The 13,906-nt window shown below is 30.3% G+C and overlaps 1 pseudogene; it reads left to right on the top strand.

The window, feature by feature from the left end:
* The first annotated feature begins 10,968 nt into the window (after positions 1-10,968).
* On the top strand, positions 10,969-12,246 carry LOC128127823 (NAD(P)H-quinone oxidoreductase chain 4, chloroplastic-like; annotated as a pseudogene).
* Positions 12,247-13,906: the final 1,660 nt, after the last annotated feature.

The following is a 13,906-nucleotide window of genomic DNA, read 5'->3' as shown; positions in this document are numbered from 1 at the left end:
ATATATATATATTATATGTGATTTGTTTAACATGTATATGCACCTATGTATGTTATAAATTTATAATTAAATATCTTTATGTCTAATAATTGAAGGGATTAAAATGATGCATCAAAACCAATTATTTACACGAATATAATAATAATAATAATAATAATAATAATAATAATAATAATAATAATAATAATAATAATAATAATAATAATAATAAATATACATTTCTAAGTACCGCATTCATTTGAAACTCACACTACAACTCAAGAGTTTTCTAATTTATGTATATTTATTAGTTACAACTCAAGAGTTTTTAACTTATGATTATTAATTAGTAATCACTAATAACTTTTTATTTTCCTTTCTTTTATAAGGTTGTAAAGTTTTGCTCATTAAAAACATTAATGTATTTGAAGAGATTTGTGATTTAAATATGAAGAGTTAATATATAAATGTTATAATAGATGTTTTAGTGTTTTTATGTTATTAAAAGTTATAGTATTTATTTTTCATATTTTTTATTATTCGTTGTATATATATCTTTTTTAATACAAATATTATAATATATGTTTTTCTATTTTTATGTTACTAAAATTGCAGTTCATATTTTTGTTCATATATTTTGTTACCCATTATATTATCATTCATTTGATATATAATTTACACAATATTAAACGGTTTATAAAATTATCAAATAATTGTGTATATCACAATGACTTAAAAATTAAACTATAATGTTTAATAAAACTAATATGTTAACTATATGTTTGCTTTACTACTAACATTTTGTTTCAAAGTAGAAATATTAAATAATAATTTGGTAAAAGTTATTATTTTAACTATACAATTTTATTATCGCGCAACGCACGGGATTCACCTATATACTTATAATGAAAACATTTTTTTCTTTCACCACATTCATTTGAACCTCTCATTTATTTTTTCTTTCACCACATTCTTTTGAAACTCCAATGACTTTTCAATTTCATTCTAATAATGATTATAAGTTGGTTAATAAGGTTAAATAAATATAAAATCTAAAGTGTAATCATATATAAACAAAATTTCAATATTAAAAAAATATATTTTCTTCTACTTATAACGTTATGTTTTTAACTTTTAACATATTATACTTAATTTATTAGGTCTAATATGTTGTTGTATGTAAACCATTATCATTTTAAAGCTACAACTTTTGAACAATTTGTATAAAATACTTAAATTGTTAATTTAAATATAACCTTATATGATCAACTTAATATAAATTTTAATTCAACTTAAACAACTCAACGAATATTTTTTAAATAGTTAAACGTGATAAATTGTAGTGTCATTCTAATAATGAGTATAAGTTGGTTAATAAGGTTAAATAAGTATCAAACCTAAAGTATAATCATAAATAAACTAAATTTCAATATTAAAATAATATTTTTACTTCTACTTATAAAGTTATGTCTTTAACTTTTAACATATTATACTTAATTTATTAGATTTAATATGTAGTGGTATGTAAACCATTATCAGTTTAAAGCTACAACTTTTGAACAATTTGGACAAAATAATTAAATTATTAATTTAATATAACATTACAGGGTTAACTTCAATATAAATTTCAGTTCCACTTAAAAAACCCAAAGAATATTTTGTGAATAGTTAAAAGTGATAAATTGTAGTGCTAAATGCAAAAACTAAATTGTAATATCAATTTAACTAAAATATTTTTTAAAGATATTTTTATAATCGTTAAAAGTTTTCAAATAAGTAGCTTAAAATAACTTATAATAAAATAGTTCAAAATAACTCTATATGAATGATTATATTGCTACCTTTAAAATAAAAAAAAATGTTTGATGTTTTAAATAATTACAATGATAGAAATTAAAACATCAAGCAAATAAATTTTAAAAAATTAATTAACAATATCAACAACTATAAATAACATTAAACCATATACTATATTTAATTTTATTTATGAGTAACCCGCGGGTGAAGGTTATTCAAAAGATTGAGATTGTGTAATTTTAATAGATGTATATATTATCATATACTTCAAAATAATCAATATATTATATCAACTTAGTATACAAATTATTATATCAAATTTAACAATATTATTGTTATGTTTAAAAAAAATATTTGTAAAGATTTCAACTATATAGATGTTTCTGTGCAACGCGCGGGTATTCGCCTAGTTACTCTTATATATCCGTGTAGGTATCAACGTATACTACAACATTCCTCTTGGTTATTTTGGCTAGTTTTGATTTTCGTTTTTCGACTAATTTTTATTACCGTTATGATTTAAAAAAAAAACCATAACTCTCTCATACAGTTTCTGATTTATGTGTTATTTGTCTCATAATTCCTACTTTAAGTAGCACTACAATTGTCCTTTTGGTGAACTTTTCCAAAAGTCCACCATTCTCCTTGTAGTTTTCGTTGTTGTAAATTCTTACGCACGGTAGATATTTATTTACTATAAAAGTCATATCTCATCCATAATGAGTCGGATTGTTGCGAAATTTATATTTCTGATATCGTGGTAGCTTATATAACCTATAAATTTTAACCTATGTTAGCCTGCTCTCATAGTGACACGACCTTCCGTGCTCTTATTTTTAGCCTAAAGTTTAACGTAATTAAGAATGAAAATTCGAATATATTAAAATATATCGGGTGGTTACAAGGTTGTCCTTATTACATTTTTGAATTATATTGTTAAATATTAACGGCGGTCGATGAAGTATTTTTTTTTTTAATTTGTCACAGAATTAAGGCATATGCCCTAATTCACGTTCTTAAGTTGTTCATTGCCTTCTTTTCATCTCTCCAACCAGGGGCGTAGGGATGTAGAGGCAAGAGTGAGCCTTGGCCCACCCTACACATAATCAAGATTACATATATATATCATATATTAATATGACCTACCTACTCAAAACTTTAATTAATTTGTTTATTTTATTTATATCTTATATAACTTTTAATTGACTTAGTTCTTACCAATTTAACATTAAGGTTTACATTGATTTTACACTTATATCGTATATTCATATATATTTTATAAATTAGGTTGTTAATTCTTGCGATGAATTAACTATTTGAATTATTGTATTATATGATGGATGATGTTTTTATTGCTAATAGTTTGGTTCTTTACATTGAGAAAGATATCGTTAAGATTATAAGTTTAGACTGCATTTTAGATGATTTTAATGATGTAAGAGAGCGTCATATGCAACTTAAATTATCAATTTACTTTAAAATACATATATTGTTACATTTGAATATGTTGATACTTGTTTATATTTTGTAAATTATTTGACATACCCGAAACAAAATCCTAGCTACGCCACTGTCTCCAACATACTTCTGTTAATTTTCTACTTTATTATGAACACATATACTTAATTGATAAGTATAATCTATTGAATATTGCCAAAAAAAATCCACTTTTAGGTGATGTCTGAAGAAACTTGCAACATTTAAACTCAGATATAGAAGCATGTTAATATTACACCTAACCCAATAACTACTTTCAAAATTAATGCTTCCCCTAAAAGTTGAATTGTTATAGGATTAAACAATGATATTTATATCTTCCAATTCAAAACTGAAAGCAGTTCTCAACAATTTTCAATAAAAAAATCATTCATTATGATCCAGATACACATGATGATTTTAGGCCAACTAATAAGCTTGAGAATTCATGAGTCTCTCTAAAAGACATCACTGAGCATAGGGGCGGATCCAAGGGGATCCCGGGGTAGCCCGGGATACCCCTAAACAAAATTTCGATAGTGTAATTTTTGTTTACGTATCCCTCAAAAAAAAATTGGTATAATGTATATATACTCATCCCTCCACTTATAAACACAAACAAACAGTTAATCTGTTGGTTAAGGCATTGGCTTATTGAAGCAAAGGTCTCAAGATCAATTCTCGCTTCTTATATATTCTTTGTTTACTTTTGTTTTATTTTCCCAGCTATTCTATCCCACATCGCTAAACACATGTAAACTCAACCATTTTTTTCTATTATATAAACATGTTATCCTCATGCTTTATTTGATATCTACTTTGATTCCCACATCGATTCAAGTATCAAAATATACTTCAACTTCATGTTTATATAACAAGACTTGAGATTAGCTAAAGATTCGATTAAGATTTGGGTTTAAAACCGAAACCGGACCGGGGAAACCCAAGTACCCCAGGAAAAAAATTAGGTTACCCGAAAAAAATTGGGATACCCCTTTACTTTGATCATGGATCCGCCACTGATTAAGCAGTCAGTATGTTGCAAGTGACTGTATCATGATTCTTGTGCACTCGAAGTCATGTTCGGGCATTAGGATTTTTTTATTTGATTCATACCCTATTGGTATTGATGATTTTCATTTGGTTAAGCTGTTACCAGGGTTGTAAGATGTCAAGGACAATCCTATGACGATTTACATGAAGGGGATCCATATCGATCCCTTTGTGGGTTCAGCTTAACAACATTCAAAATCTTATAAATAAAACAGTAAGTGCTCAAAGCATAAGAAATTTGTGTTACTTTTTTTTCTTCCTAAAGTTGTTTAAGCATTGTAAGATGTGGATTTCTTTTTATAGGAGTTTGTATAAATTATCAGAACATATTGAAAAAATGACGAGGTTAAGATTGTTGTGAAAGGTTCATGTAATATACACACTCTTAACTGGTGTTTTGCTAAGACAATTTGTTGATTTTTTTTCTTTCTTGAACATATAATAGTCGTTGAATTAGAATGTTTGAAGTAACAAGCTTGTTTTGTATTTCTGATTATTGGATCATTTATGGAATAGAAGTTGGCCTATCTATCGATTAAATGCTACAAACTCAATTGGTTTGCAAGAAACTACTAGAAGTTTTCATACAAGTTTTACGACATATGTTCAAATTAGAGTTCCTGAATGAAAAAAAAATGACCCTGATACTAATCTAAGTAGTGATGACAACAATGCCCTTAAAAGATTTTAGATAAAAGGTATTCAAAATACTATTTAATCCTTCAAGAGACTCTTAGATTACCAATATTTTTATTGAGAATTTGAATACATCAAAATAGTTCAATAAAATTTGTAATTGAGGGTTATTATCGTTCAAGTTTTTGAAAATGATACCTGAAAAAAAATCCCATCTATTTTGAGTTTGATATTGTATTGGTACGTAATATGCATTTACTGAGCATAGATACAATGCAAGAACAAGATGATTGGTGGGGTTAATAAGATGTCCATTTGTTTTTTTTAAGGGTTGGATGGTGGTTTCGGTAGATTTATCAGATGGACCCTTATGACTAGACCTTTCTACACATATGTCGTCGTTAAATCGTTTCATGGTCATGGTACCCATGTATTAGCTATTTCTTTTTTCTTAATAATTAGTGTTACTTGTCTGAATCTATGTTTATCGTTTCCACTTTTTTGTGATCCAAGAACATCTGGAAAGTGAATTAGCTTCTGTAATAGAAGAATTTGCTAACTTTCTGAGCATTTAAAGGTTGTTTTTGACTAAATTACAAATTTAGTCACATGATACTCTAAATCACACGTTTAGTCCAACGTAGGCGTGGAAACAAATGATGGTGCATTGAAAGAAGATAAAAATATCAAGAAGTGCATCGATTTATTTGGCCTTTATGCATCATCATGACATATATGATTACTCCAATTGCAACAACATATGGAATACAATCATATTATCCATTTCAAAACATTTTACTAGGATTTTGAGGAGTGCGCAAAATTGTGTCATATGGTATTTGACAATATAACTCTCTCTAAGAGTCCTTTATCTTAAGCTCTTTAAGATCCTTGACAATTAATGTAATTTTACTTAATCCTATTAGTTGCCATGATGTATCTGTATACATCCTTATTCCAAGAATTAGCATGTCGACTACATATAAGACTAGGAATGTTACTGCGCTCCCATTAGCTTTGTAAAAAACACAAGAGTCTTCTTGATTTATAATTAAATTACACTATGTAATTATCTTATAAGATAGAAGATTCTTACTTTGAGATGTTAGCTTATAATCTGAGAAGATTTTCATTCATGTATGTTTTCTCCCTTGAAAACTCACTTACTCTTTATAGTCAAACTATATCGAGAAAAATTAATCAAGCCCATACTTGATAATCATACATGAATGCATCTCTAAGTGTTTTATTTGTTTCTAATCAACTATTGAGAGGATTCAACAATAGTTGAAAACTTGCGAGTTCCAAACTATGATGCATTTAGTTTATGGATCTTTAGCTCTTAAAGTTCCAAATTGCTCCCACTTAGAAAATAAACTTTCTAAGCATTTGTCTTCTGGAAGGACAATTTGTGGGATTATTGGAGACTTCATCTTAAACAATCATTTAGGATAGTCTACATAAATGCAATTATTAGATGCTAAAGTGAGTAAGCTTATTGTCTAACATGAGCTCAATGACTCCATACCTTTTAGATAAGGATAAACCAATACGTCCTTAGCCTAAGAAAGTATTTAATCCATTTGTTTGGTTGGAATATGTGTGTGTGTGTGTATATATATATATATATATATATATATATATATATTTGTTGTAGTGAGCATAACTCCAAAATTTTATAAACTAAATAGTTCTTTTAAAACATCATATAATAGACTGCAAGGTCTATGTTTTATCCTCTTTAAAAATTGTACTATCGACATTTAGCTAGTAGCCAGGTGACCATATCCCACTAGAGAATACGAAGGCTACCTCGAATATCAAAAGATAGATTCAATTGACCAGGTGACCTTGTGCCACAAGGGCCATACTAATAACAAGTGAGTGTTTTTGACGGAATGAGTTGTGAATCGATTCCACAATTCCTAAGATGTTCCAAGAAGACTTGGTTTACAAAACTCATTTTCTTTATCACATCGAAAGGTTAATGATGATCTCATTAATGTGTATTTCAATCTTCTCTATGATAAAATTTGATCAAATCAAAAGGTTTCATCAACAATGAATAGAAGTCGTCAGTGAAATTGATTAAGTATCTATCACCAAATCTATTCATGGATTGAAAAAGATTACATATATCACTTATGTATAACTCTTTGTCAAGCCTTTTGTTCTTTAGCTACTAATAGATAGTGTTGCAAATATCGGCCTAGGCGGCCGATTAATCGGCGCCTAGGCGCTTGGCGGTCCTCAACTGATGACGATTATAACAAGTGAGTGTTTTTGACGGAATGAGTTGTTAATCGATTCCACAATTCCTAAGATGTTCCTAGAAGACTTGGTTTACAAAACTCATTTTCTTTATCACATCGAAAGGTTAATGATGACCTCATTAATGTGTATTTCAATCTTCTCTATGAAAAAATTTGATCAAATCAAAAGGTTTCATCAACAATGAATAAAAGTCGTCAGTGAAATTGATTAAGTATCTATCACCAAATCTATTCATGGATTGAAAAAGATTACACATATCACTTATGTATAACTCTTTGTCAAGCCTTTTGTTCTTTAACTACTAATAGACAGCGTTGCAAATATCGGCCTAGGCGGCTGATTAATCGGCGCCTGGGTGCTTGGTGGTCCTCAACTGATGACAATTATAGCTAATTGGCCTCTCTAATCAGACGTGGTCAATATTGATCAAAGTCGGACATTATCGGAGCTAGGCGGGTCTAGGCGCTCTAATCGGTCAATGCTGGTCAACAAAAATTAAAAATTTCTAGGGGCTAAATTGTCAAACTGTAAAAGTTGATGGTAAGGTTCCTTCCGATTACCCCATTCCATCACATTCAATTTTTTTTTCATTTTGAAATTCTCTCTATCGGACTCAAGGAAGGAAGGAACGAACGCCACCATGTTCTTCTCCATTCACAGCATTGTCATCTTCTTCTCCGTTCACGATAACACCATCTTCCTCATTTAAAGTTCGTCTGAAGCACACTAGTAACGTCTGAAGTTTGTCATCTTCTGCTGAAGCTTCTGTGTGAGGCTTCGACGCCTTCTGTTCCTCGTCTGGCGTCTTCTGTTCATCCTCCGACTACTCCTTTAGGTTAGTCTCCAGTCTCCATTTCTCATTCTTCTGTTTGTTGTACGTATTGCAATTTCTAGAAATTATTTGGGAAAAAATAGGTTTAAGCATTTTCTAGAATCTGTTTAAGCATTTTTTTTCTAGAGTCTGTTTAAGCATTTTCTAGAAATTATTTCAGGTTAGTCTCCTTCTGTTCCTCGTCTACCAATTTCTAGAATATGTTTAAGCATTTTTGAACCTAATCTATTTCCAGTTCAAATTTCAAGCTCTAATCTATTTAATCTGTTATGTTATATACTAATTATTAAGTGATATTTCTTGAAATGATATGAGAGATCCTTATTGAACCTTTGGGAATGCGCAGGAGGTGAACTTTTTTGCCTGTCTGGTTTTTATAAATATAAATAACCTAGTAATCCTGATTCATGTTCTTGACTATTTGAGTTATGTATTCATCAATTATGGCATTTAAGGGATTTTTTAAATCGAATCTACACCTCTGATAAAGATAGAGAGTATGCTTCAGAAAGAGAGCAAAAGAACTATAGTCCAAATTGCAACCTGATTTTCCTAACTTCTTAAAACCAATGCTTATATCCCTTGTTTCGGGTGGGTTTTGGCTGGTAAGTTCAACAAAGTACCTCCCTAGGAAAACAGGATTTAGTGGAGGATGGAAAGCATTTGTTGAAGTTCATAAACTAGTTGATGGTGATGCACTAGTTTTCCAACTCATAAAGCCCACAGTTTTTATGGTTATTTAGATGTGATGTATGAAGGATCAAAGGAGTTTTTGTAATAATAGTTTCATGTTATAATGTTATATTTATTAATTTTTTAATAATTTTTTTAATTGATATAATTTTATATTTATTAATGTTATATTCTTATGATTAATGTTATATTTATTACTTTTTTAATAATTTTTTTAATAATTACTGGTCTCCGATTAATCCCCCGATTAATCTCCGCCTATCTGATTAATCCTTTGACCCCAGTTCACCGTCGAGCGATTTCTGCAACCTTGCTAATAGATAAAGACACTTGTGAATCATCTACCCATATAAATATGATTTACATATATCAAATGAATCAAACTCATTTGCCTTAAAAAATTCCATCCTTTCGAAGTACGTATTTCTTATTTATATTATAATGATGATTATGATATAGATAAGTTCCAATCAAATATAATTTGATTATATAGGTGTTATGATCAAAACTATTAATTTAATGAAGATTATAGATTTACTTCATAATTAACATTACGAGAAAATATTCTTTAACACAAAATACATCGTTTCAGAACATGAATGTGAATATCCATTAAATGATAAGTAAATCTAGATTTATTCATAAATTACAGTTGTTACATGTCCCTATAAGGATAGGTACAAAACATCTATTGTTTAAATAAAGACTATAACAACACTTGTTATATCTTCAACACGAAATACAATCCATTTGTAATCAGTTGATTATTTATTCCAATCATCAACACATAATATCAATTATTAGTGTCACATGAAGTATTACATATTTAAGTGAATGATGGAAAAATAAATAGTTCTATCATATAGATATATGAAGTCTTGTCCAAGTTAGACTTTCCAGCTAGATGAGATGAGATGAGCAATTCCTCCTTTAGTGTCCAGTTTCTTCCATAATAGAAGCACCACTAATCATTTAGTCCTTTCTTGATTTCTAGGTTTATGTTGTATTTCCCTTAACTGAACTATAAGTCTATATGAGTGCACAATCTCTTAGACTTCCTTTTATTCAATGCTTGAACAGAATTGAAGCTATTTCTAGTGTTCTGATTGAATATTTGCTTTATTTGATGAGACATCTGATATGTTTCATAATTATCTAAGACTTTCTGCAAGTCATGGTTAATTTCTTCAGTATGATGTGAGACACATCATCACAATAATACTTCTATCAAAGTATCATGATCAGACTAACTGGTTGCAGAGATTATTCAGGTATGGGATCTTTCAGTATATATAATTCCTATTTATCTTAAAGGTAAAACCTCAAGATATTATATCAGCTATAGAAATTATAACCATCAAATGTTACTGTCTCTTGAAACTCAACTAGAGAGAGATTTTGCAGGGCGTAAAATTATTAACAGTTATCAACAGAATTTAACAAAGTTTCATTTAGTATTTTCAATATTTAGTATTTAAAAATTAATACCTTTTATTGTTTGTAAAACATTAATTTATTAAAGTCTAGGATCCAAGTAACGAAACAAGTAAATGGTTAGGTGACCTTTATCCCATAAACTTAATCAAACTCGGTAGGTAGCGATTACCAATTACATATGATATGTAACTCCTATATTATAGGATCCTAAACAATTATTGCTCAACTTCACATGTTTATCCCATCTATGTCTCGGACCTTTCATGCTTAGATTACCTTTATCACATAAGATTCCGATCAAGTCATCCTACTTGAAACAACTTGTAGCATTGTAACTAACAAGTAACTTCCCCAGCCCCAACTGACCCACCATCTCCGTGGACGCTATGTTATCCGAACTCCCAGCATCAATGATCATCTTTGCACTGTCCAATTCGGACATAAATTCAGAATACAGCCTTCCGTCTCCTCCTCCTTTCTGCTGGCGTTGGCTCACGTTGCCACACAATATGTCTTCATCCATAGGCTCCCAAGTGCCCGGATCGATCAAAAGTTTGATTCTATCTGAACTACTCATTTTCAAATGATATCCACATTGTTCACAAAGATGCATCTTTGATTTAAAAAATTTCTTATAATTTAATCCATAAAAATTTTTGCATTGAACCCACAAATGTCGGTATTGTTGAGTTACACCCATATGAGTAGAACTTTCTGGTATAGTTTGATCACTCGTTGTGATATCCTCGTTTTGACTACTATTTTCACTTTGACTAGAAATGGAACTAGAAATGTTACCAATATTTGCGGGTTCCTTTATTTTATTTCTTCCACATAAAGGAAATAGGGTCATTAGGTGGTATACTATATGTATATGCATGTTAGAACTTCTTCTAACAGCCTATGCATTCTGTTATCATTTTCAATTGGACGATCCATTAATCCAACTAGTAGAGGATTATAAATGGATCAATTTTTTGATTTCCGTTGGAAATTAGGAATAGATGGACTGTCTATAGGACCCGTTTTATTAACAGGATTTATCACTACTTTAGCTACTTTAGCAGCCTGGCCTATTACTCGGGATTCTCGATTATTCCATTTCTTGATGTTAGCAATGTACAGTGGTCAAATAGGATCATTTTCTTCTCGGGACCTTTTAATTTTTTTCATCATGTGGGAATTAGAATTAATTCCGGTTTATCTACTTCTATCCATGTGGGGAGGAAAGAAACGTCTCTACTCAGCCACAAAATTTATTTTATACACGGCGGGAGGTTCCATTTTTCTCTTAATGGGAGTTCTGGATGTCGGTTTATATGGTTCTAATGAACCAACATTAAATTTTGAAACATCAGTGAATCAATCGTATCCTGTGGCTTTGGAAATAATATTCTATATTGGATTTTTTTATTGCTTTTGCTGTCAAATTACCGATTCTACCCCTACATACATGGTTACCAGATACCCACGGAGAGGCACATTACAGTACTTGTATGCTTCTAGCCGTAATTTTATTAAAAATGGGATCGTATGGATTGATTCGGATTAATATGGAATTATTACCACACGATCATTCTATATTTTCTCCTTGGTTGATGATAGTAGGTACAATACAAATAATCTATGTAGCTTCAACATCTCCCGGCCAACACAATTTAAAAAAAAGAATAGCCTATTCCTCCGTATCTCATATGGGTTTCATACTTATAAGAATTACTTCTATAACTGATACGGGACTCAATGGAGCTATTTTACAAATAATCTCTCATGGGTTTATTGGTGCTGCACTTTTTTTCTTGGCAGGAACGAGTTATGATAGAATACGTCTTGTTTATCTCGACCAAATGGGCGGAGTAGCTATCCCCATGCCAAAAATATTTATACCCGCATGCCAAGTATGGTTCGTAACAATCTATCTTCGGGGGCATACGATGATTCTTTCACCATTTGGGGCGTTAATTTACCTACTAAAATATCACATGTTTCCACCCAAGATCCCAGCATTACAATTCCATTTTTGTCTAAATTTCGGAGTAAATGGACTTCTAAATGTGGTATTTCATTAGTGACCCTTTCGGAGCCTTGGTTAATCTGAATTTGATATTTAGCTCCGCTCTTGCAATTGGGTCGTTGCGATTACGGGTTGGATGTCTAATTGTCCAGGCGGTAATGATAGTATCTTGTACCTGAACTGGTGGCTCACTTTTTCTAAGTAATGGGGAAGAGGACCGAAACATGCCACTGAAAGACTCTACTGAGACAAAGATGGGCTGTCAAGAACGTCAAGAACGTAGAGGAGGTAGGATGGGCAGTTGGTCAGATCTAGTATGGATCGTACATGGACGGTAGTTGGAGTCGGCGGCTCTCCTAGGACAAAGTGACCGTTTAGAAACCAGAAACTACAAAACTATCCCGAACATCAAAATCCAATCCTAGGCCCAAGTGACCCCGTGACGCTAAAACCCTCAAATTATAACGAATGTTCTTCAAAAGGACGACAATGACTTGCATTTTTAGAAAATGTTTTATATATGTTTTACAATTATAGTTTATAAAAACATGGTCTTGTGAATATTGCATGCATCCAACAATTCATGTACCCTTTTGTAAAATTCATATCACCTATTATGAGGTTCTTTTGGTGCCAAAAAAAACTTCGTTTTATTTGTCATTAATCGCGATCAATTATAAACTAAAATCTGGTATTTTAAAGTCTAGTCGTAGATCGGTTTTAAGAACCGGTAATAGTCTTAATAAAACTTTATTTTATACTTAAGACTTGGAGTTTTGAATGAGTTATAAAAGCATTATTTTAAACATCCTTTTAACAATCAAAAAAACTTATGACTTCATGAATTTGTAGAAAAAACTCATTTTATTTTATAAATTCAATTTTATGCATCTTATGATAAAAGTCATATTTTGATAAACCAAAACTTGGGTGATGATACTTATGTTTTAAATCTCATTTAGCATGCATAAAACATAATATCAACATGTTGCGTTATGTTTAAAACACCAATATCATATATTAAGTTTCGACGCAATAAATAATCACTAGTTTTATTATTTGTCGTTATAACGTTATAAAGCGATTTTAATCTTTTTAATAAAAACTCCTTATTTATTATAAAGACATGGAGTTTATATAATGTTTAACCATCTTTTAAACTGTTTCAAATATTTTAAAGTTGGGTATTTATAATGTAACGCCCGTGTTTCTGGGCTTGCCATTTTTAGCAATGTAATAGTCTAGGTTAACCTTTGTAACCCAATTTGAAATAATAAAAATGTATTATTTGTGAATTATGTGTGTATTTTCTTAATTATTATAATTTAATGAATTAAGAATAAAAGGAGCGTCAAAATTTAAGTGTAAAATAAACTCGATATCTTTGCATAAAGTTGTAGTGGCCGAAACGAGGTTTCAGAATATATATAGAACGCCCAAATCTGACTTCGTATGAGGAAGTTATGATTTTCTGAAGTTTCGACTTGACAGTATGCAACCCGAATACTCGATTTGAGATCGAGCGGTTTTTAGCCGAAACAATCTAAATGAGAATCGACGATCTCGTTGTTAGTAGCGAAAAGATGAAAAGTTAGGCGAGAACGGACGTCAGACGAAGAAGTTGTGAATTTATAACGAAGTTTTTCTGTCCCGGCCTTCTAAAAATAAATAATAAAAATTAAAGTCAAAATTAGCCGACGGAGTCTAAATGAAAG

The sequence above is a fragment of the Lactuca sativa genome, chromosome 8 (assembly GCF_002870075.4).
Source record: "Lactuca sativa cultivar Salinas chromosome 8, Lsat_Salinas_v11, whole genome shotgun sequence".
NCBI classification, from domain to species: Eukaryota; Viridiplantae; Streptophyta; class Magnoliopsida; order Asterales; family Asteraceae; genus Lactuca; species Lactuca sativa.
Note: the sequence above shows the minus strand (reverse complement) of the source record. Positions and strands in the feature narration are given on the sequence as shown.